The 17,437-nt window shown below is 39.2% G+C and overlaps 1 long non-coding RNA gene across 4 annotated transcripts; it reads right to left on the reverse strand.

Moving 5' to 3' along the window:
• Positions 1–39: 39 nt before the first annotated feature.
• LOC127872025 (uncharacterized) lies at positions 40–17,367 on the reverse strand. Of its 4 annotated transcripts, none has more exons than XR_008045693.1 (9): positions 17,321–17,367; positions 13,760–13,860; positions 10,114–10,277; positions 8,390–8,474; positions 4,831–4,931; positions 4,159–4,322; positions 2,435–2,519; positions 1,853–1,953; positions 40–1,344 (listed from the first exon to the last, which is right to left on the reverse strand). It is a non-coding gene; the product is annotated as an uncharacterized LOC127872025 (long non-coding RNA). The 4 variants fall into 4 exon arrangements; XR_008045692.1 differs by lacking the exons at positions 8,390–8,474; positions 17,321–17,367 and adding exons at positions 5,413–5,497; positions 14,341–14,651; XR_008045690.1 differs by lacking the exon at positions 17,321–17,367 and adding an exon at positions 14,341–14,651 and having other exon boundaries at positions 821–1,344.
• Between the last annotated feature and the right edge of the window lie 70 nt (positions 17,368–17,437).

Consider the following 17,437-nt stretch of genomic DNA (forward strand, 5'->3'; position numbering starts at 1 on the left):
ATCTGTCATCTTCCAATAATTGCAATCAAAAACAAACCGTCTCGCAACTTCTAAGAAAGTAAATCGCTGTCGAATGAACCCACCGTAGAAAAACGTGTTTCGGAATCCTAATTTCGACAAAAGCCCCACACAATAGAAAACACACCCTCAAAAGTTCATCTTTTAAGTTAGCTTCCAATCCAAGGCATCAAAGTACTCCAGACACATACAGGATATTACAAATAACCACAAAAGACATGTCTCACATTGTTAAATGGCTTATATTCAAGAAGAGAAAAGGAACTCTTTAGAAATAGGCACTACTTTCGAATGGACCACGGAGGGATACACAATGATTTAGTGTAATGTAACCTTTAAGGGAACTCAACTTTGTCCTATCTTTTTCAAACTTTCTCCACATGAGATTTCAACTATTTCCACAATGAATATGCAATTTCAGTGCATTCGGATGGGGGTAAAGGCCTTAAAATGGCCATTTAAAGCGGTGACTAAATTGGCCGCAGTTAAGTCGGAATGCATGATTTTTAGTCTAAGTGACGACAGCTGATTTTGCGTCTCCAATTATTGTTACGCGTAACTTTCATGGCAAAAACTGGTATCATTGCATGCGAAATTCACCAATATATCAGCAAAAGGCCCAAATAAATGTATTGATTGTGAATCAGTGTACTTTTCTTGATGAAATAGGAGACTTTTTTTTAATTTTAAGCACTTTTTTCAATAAAAAACTCACTGACAGCATATGAAATCATGTTTTTTAAGAAAATTATTATTAAAAGCTTCACTTACAATCTAAACATACACATTGCAATTACAAAAATTAATGCTATTATGATGAGAGGCATAATTTTCAGCTTTCAAGCCGATACAAGCCGGCTACCCAAAATTAACACTTAAAAAGGCGAAAATCGCTCCTTCAACAGCTTACGACACAAAGTGACACTTAATGCGCATCCAGATAGTCTCTCTCATATAAATAAGTCCTGTTAGCGACATTTTATTAAGTATTCTCTTTAAAATCCAGTGTTGAAATCGTAAGTTTTGCAAAAATGTCCACAGTCACCATGCAAAAGAGCATGTTTGCTAAGGAATTCCTACGCGAGTGGCCACACTAATGTCGTGGCAGGAAAGTCATTTGGGTGTGATTCCTCTGTAGTTCAGTGAACATTCATTCCACTACCTGGGGATGACTATCAGGATCAATTTTCCCAGCTTGGTGTAGTGTTGACCTTTCAAGATGTTGATGGATCGTCCACAAGCGCTGCACCACTGCGGCCTCTGTTCAGGACACAGAGTCGGATTGAGGCGTACACAAACCCGCAGTCAGGCAAGGATCATCAAGACCTTTAATAACATAAAATGTTTAGGCCCCTGAAACTGGCAATTATGTTCAACACTGAGATAAGGAAACACATAGAGGAGACATCATGCCTTGGCTTTCTCATCATTGACACGGCAAACTCGAGCAGCCGGGGACTTGGCTCTAAACAAAAACAGGTATGCTCCATCAATGTGAGCAAGATGGCATGTCAGAGTTAAAAAGGGCAAACAAACATACAAAAGAGATATGCAGGAAATTAGAAATTAAATGCCAGAAGTAATTTTAAGTATTGTTTTTCTGTCTGCAAGGGTTGCTGTGGAAAATAGTGCTTAACGCATAGTTTGGCCTGTAGGGGTTCTGCTAGCAAGAACAAATCGAAGTCATATCTGCCCGCGAACTGTAAGCTTGAGATAACCATATCTGATGAAGTACTGCTTTGAGAATGCATTCTTATTGTACTTGAACCAGATCGCATTGACAGCACAAGGCTTCAGACCCCCCCAAAAGTGTGAGGCTTTCAATAGTGCTTACCTGATACCAGACCGCATTGCCCGAGACTGTGACTTTCTCCCGGAACTGCACAGGCTGCATCCGCAGCACAACCCTTAAGCTCAATCATGGTCTGGCTGACTCTGAAATAGTGAAATCTGAATTTACAGATGCTCATTTGTCTAAAGGTTATGAGTTTATTGCCTATCTTATTAAAAGCAAACACAATGACATGCTTGAAAAGACATGTGCATTTCTGAAAAGACATACAGCTGCCCGATACTTGACTAGGAAAAGGCGCTATGGTCTTCACTCTGAAATTCATTACTCTAAGGGCTTAACAGAACAAAAGCCAGATCTTACAGCTAATTGGCCCCACCTACAGCTAAATATGCTTTATAGGTTGAAAATAAAGTTATTTGTCTGAAGAACTAGTGCTATTAACTCATCAGCTATGTTGCTCCACTGGCCGCAATTCTGTAAACATAGTGTATATATGGAAATACCTAGTCTACCACCTGCACCGCACCACTACGTCCACTGTAAAAATACACAGCGAAGTTAGTACTTTAACGAACAAACTGAAATTCATGTGTTAATTAAACAATCAGTATGATGACTCACATTGAAATCATGTCCAGTGCACCAGTCAGAGCAAGACAGCTAGCGGATTGTTGACCATCTACGGCTCAAGGACAAACGGTCAGGCCTACAAACAAAGAGAAAAATGGCATAAATGGGTTGCATGCATGTAATTTTGCATATTTTTCATCTTGCTCTCCACCTGAAACTTCAATCTATGGACATAATAATATTTACATTTAAGATTTGTTGGAAATGTTACCCTTACTTGTCCATACCAGGTCCCCCACCCATCCGGAACAGTCCAAAACCACCTAAAACATCCATTTGGACCAAAATATTGACACCTCTCATCTATTTTAGCACCCAAATCATCAAAACATTCATTAAAATTCATTTTCTACTTGTCTCGCTTGCAGACGAATCCATGTGACCTTGACATTGCAGTAAATGTGCTTTTTAAAGGTTATATTACACTAATTCCGATTCCCATAGGGTCCCATTATAAAACTGACAACTTTCACAGCATTTTTCTTGCCTTTCCGACGTATCAATTTTTCCGAACCTGGTATCATTTTAAAGATGGATCTGTCATCTTCCAATAATTGCAATCAAAAACATACCGTCTCGCAACTTCTAAGAAAGTAAATCGCTGTCGAATGAACCCACCGTAGAAAAACGTGTTTCGGAATCCTAATTTCGACAAAAGCCCCACACAATAGAAAACACACCCTCAAAAGTTCATCTTTTAAGTTAGCTTCCAATCCAAGGCATCAAAGTACTCCAGACACATACAGGATATTACAAATAACCACAAAAGACATGTCTCACATTGTTAAATGGCTTATATTCAAGAAGAGAAAAGGAACTCTTTAGAAATAGGCACTACTTTCGAATGGACCACGGAGGGATACACAATGATTTAGTGTAATGTAACCTTTAAGGGAACTCAACTTTGTCCTATCTTTTTCAAACTTTCTCCACATGAGATTTCAACTATTTCCACAATGAATATGCAATTTCAGTGCATTCGGATGGGGGTAAAGGCCTTAAAATGGCCATTTAAAGCGGTGACTAAATTGGCCGCAGTCAAGTCGGAATGCATGATTTTAAGTCTAAGTGACGACAGCTGATTTTGCGTCTCCAATTATTGTTACGCGTAACTTTCATGGCAAAAACTGGTATCATTGCATGCGAAATTCACCAATATATCAGCAAAAGGCCCAAATAAATGTATTGATTGTGAATCAGTGTACTTTTCTTGATGAAATAGGAGACTTTTTTTAAATTTTAAGCACTTTTTTCAATAAAAAACTCACTGACAGCATATGAAATCATGTTTTTTAAGAAAATTATTATTAAAAGCTTCACTTACAATCTAAACATACACATTGCAATTACAAAAATTAATGCTATTATGATGAGAGGCATAATTTTCAGCTTTCAAGCCGATACAAGCCGGCTACCCAAAATTAACACTTAAAAAGGCGCAAATCGCTCCTTCAACAGCTTACGACACAAAGTGACACTTAATGCGCATCCAGATAGTCTCTCTCATATAAATAAGTCCTGTTAGCGACATTTTATTAAGTATTCTCTTAAAAATCCAGTGTTGAAATCGTAAGTTTTGCAAAAATGTCCACAGTCACCATGCAAAAGAGCATGTTTGCTAAGGAATTCCTACGCGAGTGGCCACACTAATGTCGTGGCAGGAAAGTCATTTGGGTGTGATTCCTCTGTAGTTCAGTGAACATTCATTCCACTACCTGGGGATGACTATCAGGATCAATTTTCCCAGCTTGGTGTAGTGTTGACCTTTCAGGATGTTGATGGATCGTCCACAAGCGCTGCACCACTGCGGCCTCTGTTCAGGACACAGAGTCGGATTGAGGCGTACACAAACCCGCAGTCAGGCAAGGATCATCAAGACCTTTAATAACATAAAATGTTTAGGCCCCTGAAACTGGCAATTATGTTCAACACTGAGATAAGGAAACACATAGAGGAGACATCATGCCATGGCTTTCTCATCATTGACACGGCAAACTCGAGCAGCCGGGGACTTGGCTCTAAACAAAAACAGGTATGCTCCATCAATGTGAGCAAGATGGCATGTCAGAGTTAAAAAGGGCAAACAAACATACAAAAGAGATATGCAGGAAATTAGAAATTAAATGCCAGAAGTAATTTTAAGTATAGTTTTTCTGTCTGCAAGGGTTGCTGTGGAAAATAGTGCTTAACGCATAGTTTGGCCTGTAGGGGTTCTGCTAGCAAGAACAAATCGAAGTCATATCTGCCCGCGAACTGTAAGCTTGAGATAACCATATCTGATGAAGTACTGCTTTTGAGAATGCATTCTTATTGTACTTGAACCAGATCGCATTGACAGCACAAGGCTTCAGACCCCCCAAAAGTGTGAGGCTTTCAATAGTGCTTACCTGATACCAGACCGCATTGCCCGAGACAGTGACTTTCTCCCGGAACTGCACAGGCTGCATCCGCAGCACAACCCTTAAGCTCAATCATGGTCTGGCTGACTCTGAAATAGTGAAATCTGAATTTACAGATGCTCATTTGTCTAAAGGTTATGAGTTTATTGCCTATCTTATTAAAAGCAAACACAATGACATGCTTGAAAAGACATGTGCATTTCTGAAAAGACATACAGCTGCCCGATACTTGACTAGGAAAAGGCGCTATGGTCTTCACTCTGAAATTCATTACTCTAAGGGCTTAACAGAACAAAAGCCAGATCTTACAGCTAATTGGCCCCACCTACAGCTAAATATGCTTTATAGGTTGAAAATAAAGTTATTTGTCTGAAGAACTAGTGCTATTAACTCATCAGCTATGTTGCTCCACTGGCCGCAATTCTGTAAACATAGTGTATATATGGAAATACCTAGTCTACCACCTGCACCGCACCACTACGTCCACTGTAAAAATACACAGCGAAGTTAGTACTTTAACGAACAAACTGAAATTCATGTGTTAATTAAACAATCAGTATGATGACTCACATTGAAATCATGTCCAGTGCACCAGTCAGAGCAAGACAGCTAGCGGATTGTTGACCATCTACGGCTCAAGGACAAACGGTCAGTCCTACAAACAAAGAGAAAAATGGCATAAATGGGTTACATGCATGTAATTTTGCATATTTTTCATCTTGCTCTCCACCTGAAACTTCAATCTATGGACATAATAATATTTACATTTAAGATTTGTTGGAAATGTTACCCTTACTTGTCCATACCAGGTCCCCCACCCATCCGGAACAGTCCAAAACCACCTAAAACATCCATTTGGACCAAAATATTGACACCTCTCATCTATTTTAGCACCCAAATCATCAAAACATTCATTAAAATTCATTTTCTACTTGTCTCGTTTGCAGACGAATCCATGTGACCTTGACATTGCAGTAAATGTGCTTTTTAAAGGTTATATTACACTAATTCCGATTCCCATAGGGTCCCATTATAAAACTGACAACTTTCACAGCATTTTTCTTGCCTTTCCGACGTATCAATTTTTCCGAACCTGGTATCATTTTAAAGATGGATCTGTCATCTTCCAATAATTGCAATCAAAAACATACCGTCTCGCAACTTCTAAGAAAGTAAATCGCTGTCGAATGAACCCACCGTAGAAAAACGTGTTTCGGAATCCTAATTTCGACAAAAGCCCCACACAATAGAAAACACACCCTCAAAAGTTCATCTTTTAAGTTAGCTTCCAATCCAAGGCATCAAAGTACTCCAGACACATACAGGATATTACAAATAACCACAAAAGACATGTCTCACATTGTTAAATGGCTTATATTCAAGAAGAGAAAAGGAACTCTTTAGAAATAGGCACTACTTTCGAATGGACCACGGAGGGATACACAATGATTTAGTGTAATGTAACCTTTAAGGGAACTCAACTTTGTCCTATCTTTTTCAAACTTTCTCCACATGAGATTTCAACTATTTCCACAATGAATATGCAATTTCAGTGCATTCGGATGGGGGTAAAGGCCTTAAAATGGCCATTTAAAGCGGTGACTAAATTGGCCGCAGTCAAGTCGGAATGCATGATTTTTAGTCTAAGTGACGACAGCTGATTTTGCGTCTCCAATTATTGTTACGCGTAACTTTCATGGCAAAAACTGGTATCATTGCATGCGAAATTCACCAATATATCAGCAAAAGGCCCAAATAAATGTATTGATTGTGAATCAGTGTACTTTTCTTGATGAAATAGGAGACTTTTTTTAAATTTTAAGCACTTTTTTCAATAAAAAACTCACTGACAGCATATAAAATCATGTTTTTTAAGAAAATTATTATTAAAAGCTTCACTTACAATCTAAACATACACATTGCAATTACAAAAATTAATGCTATTATGATGAGAGGCATAATTTTCAGCTTTCAAGCCGATACAAGCCGGCTACCCAAAATTAACACTTAAAAAGGCGCAAATCGCTCCTTCAACAGCTTACGACACAAAGTGACACTTAATGCGCATCCAGATAGTCTCTCTCATATAAATAAGTCCTGTTAGCGACATTTTATTAAGTATTCTCTTAAAATCCAGTGTTGAAATCGTAAGTTTTGCAAAAATGTCCACAGTCACCATGCAAAAGAGCATGTTTGCTAAGGAATTCCTACGCGAGTGGCCACACTAATGTCGTGGCAGGAAAGTCATTTGGGTGTGATTCCTCTGTAGTTCAGTGAACATTCATTCCACTACCTGGGGATGACTATCAGGATCAATTTTCCCAGCTTGGTGTAGTGTTGACCTTTCAGGATGTTGATGGATCGTCCACAAGCGCTGCACCACTGCGGCCTCTGTTCAGGACACAGAGTCGGATTGAGGCTGTACACAAACCCGCAGTCAGGCAAGGATCATCAAGACCTTTAATAACATAAAATGTTTAGGCCCCTGAAACTGGCAATTATGTTCAACACTGAGATAAGGAAACACATAGAGGAGACATCATGCCATGGCTTTCTCATCATTGACACGGCAAACTCGAGCAGCCGGGGACTTGGCTCTAAACAAAAACAGGTATGCTCCATCAATGTGAGCAAGATGGCATGTCAGAGTTAAAAAGGGCAAACAAACATACAAAAGAGATATGCAGGAAATTAGAAATTAAATGCCAGAAGTAATTTTAAGTATTGTTTTTCTGTCTGCAAGGGTTGCTGTGGAAAATAGTGCTTAACGCATAGTTTGGCCTGTAGGGGTTCTGCTAGCAAGAACAAATCGAAGTCATATCTGCCCGCGAACTGTAAGCTTGAGATAACCATATCTGATGAAGTACTGCTTTGAGAATGCATTCTTATTGTACTTGAACCAGATCGCATTGACAGCACAAGGCTTCAGACCCCCCAAAAGTGTGAGGCTTTCAATAGTGCTTACCTGATACCAGACCGCATTGCCCGAGACAGTGACTTTCTCCCGGAACTGCACAGGCTGCATCCGCAGCACAACCCTTAAGCTCAATCATGGTCTGGCTGACTCTGAAATAGTGAAATCTGAATTTACAGATGCTCATTTGTCTAAAGGTTATGAGTTTATTGCCTATCTTATTAAAAGCAAACACAATGACATGCTTGAAAAGACATGTGCATTTCTGAAAAGACATACAGCTGCCCGATACTTGACTAGGAAAAGGCGCTATGGTCTTCACTCTGAAATTCATTACTCTAAGGGCTTAACAGAACAAAAGCCAGATCTTACAGCTAATTGGCCCCACCTACAGCTAAATATGCTTTATAGGTTGAAAATAAAGTTATTTGTCTGAAGAACTAGTGCTATTAACTCATCAGCTATGTTGCTCCACTGGCCGCAATTCTGTAAACATAGTGTATATATGGAAATACCTAGTCTACCACCTGCACCGCACCACTACGTCCACTGTAAAAATACACAGCTAAGTTAGTACTTTAACGAACAAACTGAAATTCATGTGTTAATTAAACAATCAGTATGATGACTCACATTGAAATCATGTCCAGTGCACCAGTCAGAGCAAGACAGCTAGCGGATTGTTGACCATCTACGGCTCAAGGACAAACGGTCAGGCCTACAAACAAAGAGAAAAATGGCATAAATGGGTTGCATGCATGTAATTTTGCATATTTTTCATCTTGCTCTCCACCTGAAACTTCAATCTATGGACATAATAATATTTACATTTAAGATTTGTTGGAAATGTTACCCTTACTTGTCCATACCAGGTCCCCCACCCATCCGGAACAGTCCAAAACCACCTAAAACATCCATTTGGACCAAAATATTGACACCTCTCATCTATTTTAGCACCCAAATCATCAAAACATTCATTAAAATTCATTTTCTACTTGTCTCGCTTTGCAGACGAATCCATGTGACCTTGACATTGCAGTAAATGTGCTTTTTAAAGGTTATATTACACTAATTCCGATTCCCATAGGGTCCCATTATAAAACTGACAACTTTCACAGCATTTTTCTTGCCTTTCCGACGTATCAATTTTTCCGAACCTGGTATCATTTTAAAGATGGATCTGTCATCTTCCAATAATTGCAATCAAAAACATACCGTCTCGCAACTTCTAAGAAAGTAAATCGCTGTCGAATGAACCCACCGTAGAAAAACGTGTTTCGGAATCCTAATTTCGACAAAAGCCCCACACAATAGAAAACACACCCTCAAAAGTTCATCTTTTAAGTTAGCTTCCAATCCAAGGCATCAAAGTACTCCAGACACATACAGGATATTACAAATAACCACAAAAGACATGTCTCACATTGTTAAATGGCTTATATTCAAGAAGAGAAAAGGAACTCTTTAGAAATAGGCACTACTTTCGAATGGACCACGGAGGGATACACAATGATTAGTGTAATGTAACCTTTAAGGGAACTCAACTTTGTCCTATCTTTTTCAAACTTTCTCCACATGAGATTTCAACTATTTCCACAATGAATATGCAATTTCAGTGCATTCGGATGGGGGTAAAGGCCTTAAAATGGCCATTTAAAGCGGTGACTAAATTGGCCGCAGTCAAGTCGGAATGCATGATTTTTAGTCTAAGTGACGACAGCTGATTTTGCGTCTCCAATTATTGTTACGCGTAACTTTCATGGCAAAAACTGGTATCATTGCATGCGAAATTCACCAATATATCAGCAAAAGGCCCAAATAAATGTATTGATTGTGAATCAGTGTACTTTTCTTGATGAAATAGGAGACTTTTTTTAAATTTTAAGCACTTTTTTCAATAAAAAACTCACTGACAGCATATAAAATCATGTTTTTTAAGAAAATTATTATTAAAAGCTTCACTTACAATCTAAACATACACATTGCAATTACAAAAATTAATGCTATTATGATGAGAGGCATAATTTTCAGCTTTCAAGCCGATACAAGCCGGCTACCCAAAATTAACACTTAAAAAGGCGCAAATCGCTCCTTCAACAGCTTACGACACAAAGTGACACTTAATGCGCATCCAGATAGTCTCTCTCATATAAATAAGTCCTGTTAGCGACATTTTATTAAGTATTCTCTTTAAAATCCAGTGTTGAAAGCGTAAGTTTTGCAAAAATGTCCACAGTCACCATGCAAAAGAGCATGTTTGCTAAGGAATTCCTACGCGAGTGGCCACACTAATGTCGTGGCAGGAAAGTCATTTGGGTGTGATTCCTCTGTAGTTCAGTGAACATTCATTCCACTACCTGGGGATGACTATCAGGATCAATTTTCCCAGCTTGGTGTAGTGTTGACCTTTCAGGATGTTGATGGATCGTCCACAAGCGCTGCACCACTGCGGCCTCTGTTCAGGACACAGAGTCGGATTGAGGTGTACACAAACCCGCAGTCAGGCAAGGATCATCCAGACCTTTAATAAAATAAAATGTTTAGGCCCCTGAAACTGGCAATTATGTTCAACACTGAGATAAGGAAACACATAGAGGAGACATCATGCCATGGCTTTCTCATTATTGACACGGCAAACTCGAGCAGCCGGGGACTTGGCTCTAAACAAAAACAGGTATGCTCCATCAATGTGAGCAAGATGGCATGTCAGAGTTAAAAAGGGCAAACAAACATACAAAAGAGATATGTAGGAAATTAGAAATTAAATGCCAGAAGTAATTTTAAGTATTGTTTTTCTGTCTGCAAGGGTTGCTGTGGAAAATAGTGCTTAACGCATAGTTTGGCCTGTAGGGGTTCTGCTAGCAAGAACAAATCGAAGTCATATCTGCCCGCGAACTGTAAGCTTGAGATAACCATATCTGATGAAGTACTGCTTTGAGAATGCATTCTTATTGTACTTGAACCAGATCGCATTGACAGCACAAGGCTTCAGACCCCCCAAAAGTGTGAGGCTTTCAATAGTGCTTACCTGATACCAGACCGCATTGCCCGAGACAGTGACTTTCTCCCGGAACTGCACAGGGCTGCATCCGCAGCACAACCCTTAAGCTCAATCATGGTCTGGCTGACTCTGAAATAGTGAAATCTGAATTTACAGATGCTCATTTGTCTAAAGGTTATGAGTTTATTGCCTATCTTATTAAAAGCAAACACAATGACATGCTTGAAAAGACATGTGCATTTCTGAAAAGACATACAGCTGCCCGATACTTGACTAGGAAAAGGCGCTATGGTCTTCACTCTGAAATTCATTACTCTAAGGGCTTAACAGAACAAAAGCCAGATCTTACAGCTAATTGGCCCCACCTACAGCTAAATATGCTTTATAGGTTGAAAATAAAGTTATTTGTCTGAAGAACTAGTGCTATTAACTCATCAGCTATGTTGCTCCACTGGCCGCAATTCTGTAAACATAGTGTATATATGGAAATACCTAGTCTACCACCTGCACCGCACCACTACGTCCACTGTAAAAATACACAGCGAAGTTAGTACTTTAACGAACAAACTGAAATTCATGTGTTAATTAAACAATCAGTATGATGACTCACATTGAAATCATGTCCAGTGCACCAGTCAGAGCAAGACAGCTAGCGGATTGTTGACCATCTACGGCTCAAGGACAAACGGTCAGGCCTACAAACAAAGAGAAAAATGGCATAAATGGGTTGCATGCATGTAATTTTGCATATTTTTCATCTTGCTCTCCACCTGAAACTTCAATCTATGGACATAATAATATTTACATTTAAGATTTGTTGGAAATGTTACCCTTACTTGTCCATACCAGGTCCCCCACCCATCCGGAACAGTCCAAAACCACCTAAAACATCCATTTGGACCAAAATATTGACACCTCTCATCTATTTTAGCACCCAAATCATCAAAACATTCATTAAAATTCATTTTCTACTTGTCTCGCTTGCAGACGAATCCATGTGACCTTGACATTGCAGTAAATGTGCTTTTTAAAGGTTATATTACACTAATTCCGATTCCCATAGGGTCCCATTATAAAACTGACAACTTTCACAGCATTTTTCTTGCCTTTCCGACGTATCAATTTTTCCGAACCTGGTATCATTTTAAAGATGGATCTGTCATCTTCCAATAATTGCAATCAAAAACATACCGTCTCGCAACTTCTAAGAAAGTAAATCGCTGTCGAATGAACCCACCGTAGAAAAACGTGTTTCGGAATCCTAATTTCGACAAAAGCCCCACACAATAGAAAACACACCCTCAAAAGTTCATCTTTTAAGTTAGCTTCCAATCCAAGGCATCAAAGTACTCCAGACACATACAGGATATTACAAATAACCACAAAAGACATGTCTCACATTGTTAAATGGCTTATATTCAAGAAGAGAAAGGAACTCTTTAGAAATAGGCACTACTTTCGAATGGACCACGGAGGGATACACAATGATTTAGTGTAATGTAACCTTTAAGGGAACTCAACTTTGTCCTATCTTTTTCAAACTTTCTCCACATGAGATTTCAACTATTTCCACAATGAATATGCAATTTCAGTGCATTCGGATGGGGGTAAAGGCCTTAAAATGGCCATTTAAAGCGGTGACTAAATTGGCCGCAGTCAAGTCGGAATGCATGATTTTTAGTCTAAGTGACGACAGCTGATTTTGCGTCTCCAATTATTGTTACGCGTAACTTTCATGGCAAAAACTGGTATCATTGCATGCGAAATTCACCAATATATCAGCAAAAGGCCCAAATAAATGTATTGATTGTGAATCAGTGTACTTTCTTGATGAAATAGGAGACTTTTTTTAAATTTTAAGCACTTTTTTCAATAAAAAACTCACTGACAGCATATAAAATCATGTTTTTTAAGAAAATTATTATTAAAAGCTTCACTTACAATCTAAACATACACATTGCAATTACAAAAATTAATGCTATTATGATGAGAGGCATAATTTTCAGCTTTCAAGCCGATACAAGCCGGCTACCCAAAATTAACACTTAAAAAGGCGCAAATCGCTCCTTCAACAGCTTACGACACAAAGTGACACTTAATGCGCATCCAGATAGTCTCTCTCATATAAATAAGTCCTGTTAGCGACATTTTATTAAGTATTCTCTTTAAAATCCAGTGTTGAAATCGTAAGTTTTGCAAAAATGTCCACAGTCACCATGCAAAAGAGCATGTTTGCTAAGGAATTCCTACGCGAGTGGCCACACTAATGTCGTGGCAGGAAAGTCATTTGGGTGTGATTCCTCTGTAGTTCAGTGAACATTCATTCCACTACCTGGGGATGACTATCAGGATCAATTTTCCCAGCTTGGTGTAGTGTTGACCTTTCAGGATGTTGATGGATCGTCCACAAGCGCTGCAACCACTGCGGCCTCTGTTCAGGACACAGAGTCGGATTGAGGCGTACACAAACCCGCAGTCAGGCAAGGATCATCAAGACCTTTAATAACATAAAATGTTTAGGCCCCTGAAACTGGCAATTATGTTCAACACTGAGATAAGGAACACATAGAGGAGACATCATGCCATGGGCTTTCTCATATTGACACGGCAAACTCGAGCAGCCGGGGACTTGGCTCTAAACAAAAACAGGTATGCTCCATCAATGTGAGCAAGATGGCATGTCAGAGTTAAAAAGGGCAAACAAACATACAAAAGAGATATGCAGGAAATTAGAAATTAAATGCCAGAAGTAATTTTAAGTATTGTTTTTCTGTCTGCAAGGGTTGCTGTGGAAAATAGTGCTTAACGCATAGTTTGGCCTGTAGGGGTTCTGCTAGCAAGAACAAATCGAAGTCATATCTGCCCGCGAACTGTAAGCTTGAGATAACCATATCTGATGAAGTACTGCTTTGAGAATGCATTCTTATTGTACTTGAACCAGATCGCATTGACAGCACAAGGCTTCAGACCCCCCAAAGTGTGAGGCTTTCAATAGTGCTTACCTGATACCAGACCGCATTGCCCGAGACAGTGACTTTCTCCCGGAACTGCACAGGCTGCATCCGCAGCACAACCCTTAAGCTCAATCATGGTCTGGCTGACTCTGAAATAGTGAAATCTGAATTACAGATGCTCATTTGTCTAAAGGTTATGAGTTTATTGCCTATCTTATTAAAAGCAAACACAATGACATGCTTGAAAAGACATGTGCATTTCTGAAAAGACATACAGCTGCCCGATACTTGACTAGGAAAAGGCGCTATGGTCTTCACTCTGAAATTCATTACTCTAAGGGCTTAACAGAACAAAAGCCAGATCTTACAGCTAATTGGCCCCACCTACAGCTAATATGCTTTATAGGTTGAAAATAAAGTTATTTGTCTGAAGAACTAGTGCTATTAACTCATCAGCTATGTTGCTCCACTGGCCGCAATTCTGTAAACATAGTGTATATATGGAAATACCTAGTCTACCACCTGCACCGCACCACTACGTCCACTGTAAAAATACACAGCTAAGTTAGTACTTTAACGAACAAAACTGAAATTCATGTGTTAATTAAACAATCAGTATGATGACTCACATTGAAATCATGTCCAGTGCACCAGTCAGAGCAAGACAGCTAGCGGATTGTTGACCATCTACGGCTCAAGGACAAACGGTCAGGCCTACAAACAAAGAGAAAATGGCATAAATGGGTTGCATGCATGTAATTTTGCATATTTTTCATCTTGCTCTCCACCTGAAACTTCAATCTATGGACATAATAATATTTACATTTAAGATTTGTTGGAAATGTTACCCTTACTTGTCCATACCAGGTCCCCCACCCATCCGGAACAGTCCAAAACCACCTAAAACATCCATTTGGACCAAAATATTGACACCTCTCATCTATTTTAGCACCCAAATCATCAAAACATTCATTAAAATTCATTTTCTACTTGTCCTCGCTTGCAGACGAATCCATGTGACCTTGACATTGCAGTAAATGTGCTTTTTAAAGGTTATATTACACTAATTCCGATTCCCATAGGGTCCCATTATAAAACTGACAACTTTCACAGCATTTTTTCTTGCCTCTTCCGACGTATCAATTTTTCCGAACCTGTATCATTTTAAAGATGGATCTGTCATCTTCCAATAATTGCAATCAAAAACATACCGTCTCGCAACTTCTAAGAAAGTAAATCGCTGTCGAATGAACCCACCGTAGAAAAACGTGTTTCGGAATCCTAATTTCGACAAAAGCCCCCACACAATAGAAAACACACCCTCAAAAGTTCATCTTTTAAGTTAGCTTCCAATCCAAGGCATCAAAGTACTCCAGACACATACAGGATATTACAAATAACCACAAAAGACATGTCTCACATTGTTAAATGGCTTATATTCAAGAAGAGAAAAGGAACTCTTTAGAAATAGGCACTACTTTCGAATGGACCACACGGAGGGATACACAATGATTTAGTGTAATGTAACCTTTAAGGGAACTCAACTTTGTCCTATCTTTTTCAAAACTTTCTCCACATGAGATTTCAACTATTTCCAACAATGAATATGCAATTTCAGTGCATTCGGATGGGGGTAAAGGCCTTAAAATGGCCATTTAAAGCGGTGACTAAATTGGCCGCAGTCAAGTCGGAATGCATGATTTTTAGTCTAAGTGACGACAGCTGATTTTTGCGTCTCCAATTATTGTTACGCGTAACTTTCATGGCAAAAACTGGTATCATTGCATGCGAAAATTCACCAATATATCAGCAAAAGGCCCAAATAAATGTATTGATTGTGAATCAGTGTACTTTCTTGATGAAATAGGAGACTTTTTTTAAATTTTAAGCACTTTTTTCAATAAAAAAACTCACTGACAGCATATGAAATCATGTTTTTTAAGAAAATTATTATTAAAAGCTTCACTTACAATCTAAACATACACATTGCAATTACAAAAATTAATGCTATTATGATGAGAGGCATAATTTTCAGCTTTCAAGCCGATACAAGCCGGCTACCCAAAATTAACACTTAAAAAGGCGCAAATCGCTCCTTCAACAGCTTACGACACAAAGTGACACTTAATGCGCATACCAGATAGTCTCTCCTCATATAAATAAGTCCTGTTCAGCACATTTTTATTAAAGTATTCTCCTTTAAAATCCAGTGTTGAAATCGTAGTTTGCAACACTGTCCACAGTCACCATGCAAAAGAGCATGTTTGCTAAGGAATTCCTACGTCGAGTGGCCACACTAATGTCGTGGGCAGGAAAGTCATTTGGGTGTGATTCCTCTGTGTCGTCAGTGACATTCATTCCACTACCTGGGGGATGACTATCAGGATCAATTTCTGCCACGCTGGTGTAGTGTGACCTTTCAGGATGTTGATGGATCGTCCACAGCGCTGGACAACCACTGCGGACCATCTGTTCAGGACACAGAGTCGGAGTAGGAGTACACAAACCCGCAGGCCAGGCAAGGATCATCAAGACCTTTAATAACATAAAATGTTTAGGCCCCTGAAACTGGCAATTATGTTCACACTGAGATAAGGAAACACATAGAGGAGACATCATGCATGGCTTTCTCATTATTGACACGGCAAACTCGAGCAGCGGGGACTTGGCTCTAAACAAAAAACAGGTATGCTCCATCAATGTGAGCAAGATGGCATGTCAGAGTTAAAAGGGGAAAACAAACATACAAAAGAGATATGTAGGAAATTAGAAATTAAATGCCAGAAGTAATTTTAAGTATTGTTTTCTGTCTGCAAGGGTTGCTGTGGAAAATAGTGCTTAACGCATAGTTTGGCCTGTAGGGGTTCTGCTAGCAAGAACAAATCGAAGTCATATCTGCCCGCGAACTGTAAGCTTGAGATAATCATATCTGATGAAGTACTGCTTTGAGAATGCATTCTTATTGTACTTGAACCAGATCGCATTGACAGCACAAGGCTTCAGACCCCCCAAAAGTGTGAGGCTTTCAATAGTGCTTACCTGATACCAGACCGCATTGCCCGAGACAGTGACTTTCTCCCGGAACTGCACAGGCTGCATCCGCAGCACAACCTTAAGCTCAATCGGTCTGGCTGACTCTGAAATAGTGAAATCTGAATTTACAGATGCTCATTTGTCTAAAGGTTATGAGTTTATTGCCTATCTTATTAAAAGCAAACACAATGACATGCTTGAAAAGACATGTGCATTCTGAAAAGAATACAGTGCCCGATACTTGACTAGGAAAAAGGCGCTATGGTCTTCACTCTGAAATTCATTACTAAGGCTCTTAACAGACAAAAGCCAGATCTTACAGCTAATTGGCCCCACCTACAGCTAAATATGCTTTATAGGTTGAAAATAAAGTTATTTGTCTGAAGACTAGTGCTATTAACTCATCAGCTTGTTGCTCCACTGGCCGCAATTTGTAACATAGTGTATATAGGAAATACCTAGTCTACCACCTGCACCGCACCACTACGTCCACTGTAAAAATACACAGCTAAGTTAGTACTTTAACGAACAAACTGAAATTCATGTGTTAATTAAACAATCAGTATGATGACTCACATTGAAATCATGTCCAGGCCACCAGTCAGAGCAAGACAGCTAGCGGATGTTGACCATCTACGGCTCAAGGACAAACGGTCAGGCCTACAAACAAAGAGAAAAAGGCATAATAAATGG

This window comes from Dreissena polymorpha, chromosome 3 (genome assembly GCF_020536995.1).
Source record: "Dreissena polymorpha isolate Duluth1 chromosome 3, UMN_Dpol_1.0, whole genome shotgun sequence".
In the NCBI taxonomy this organism is placed as follows: Eukaryota; Metazoa; Mollusca; class Bivalvia; order Myida; family Dreissenidae; genus Dreissena; species Dreissena polymorpha.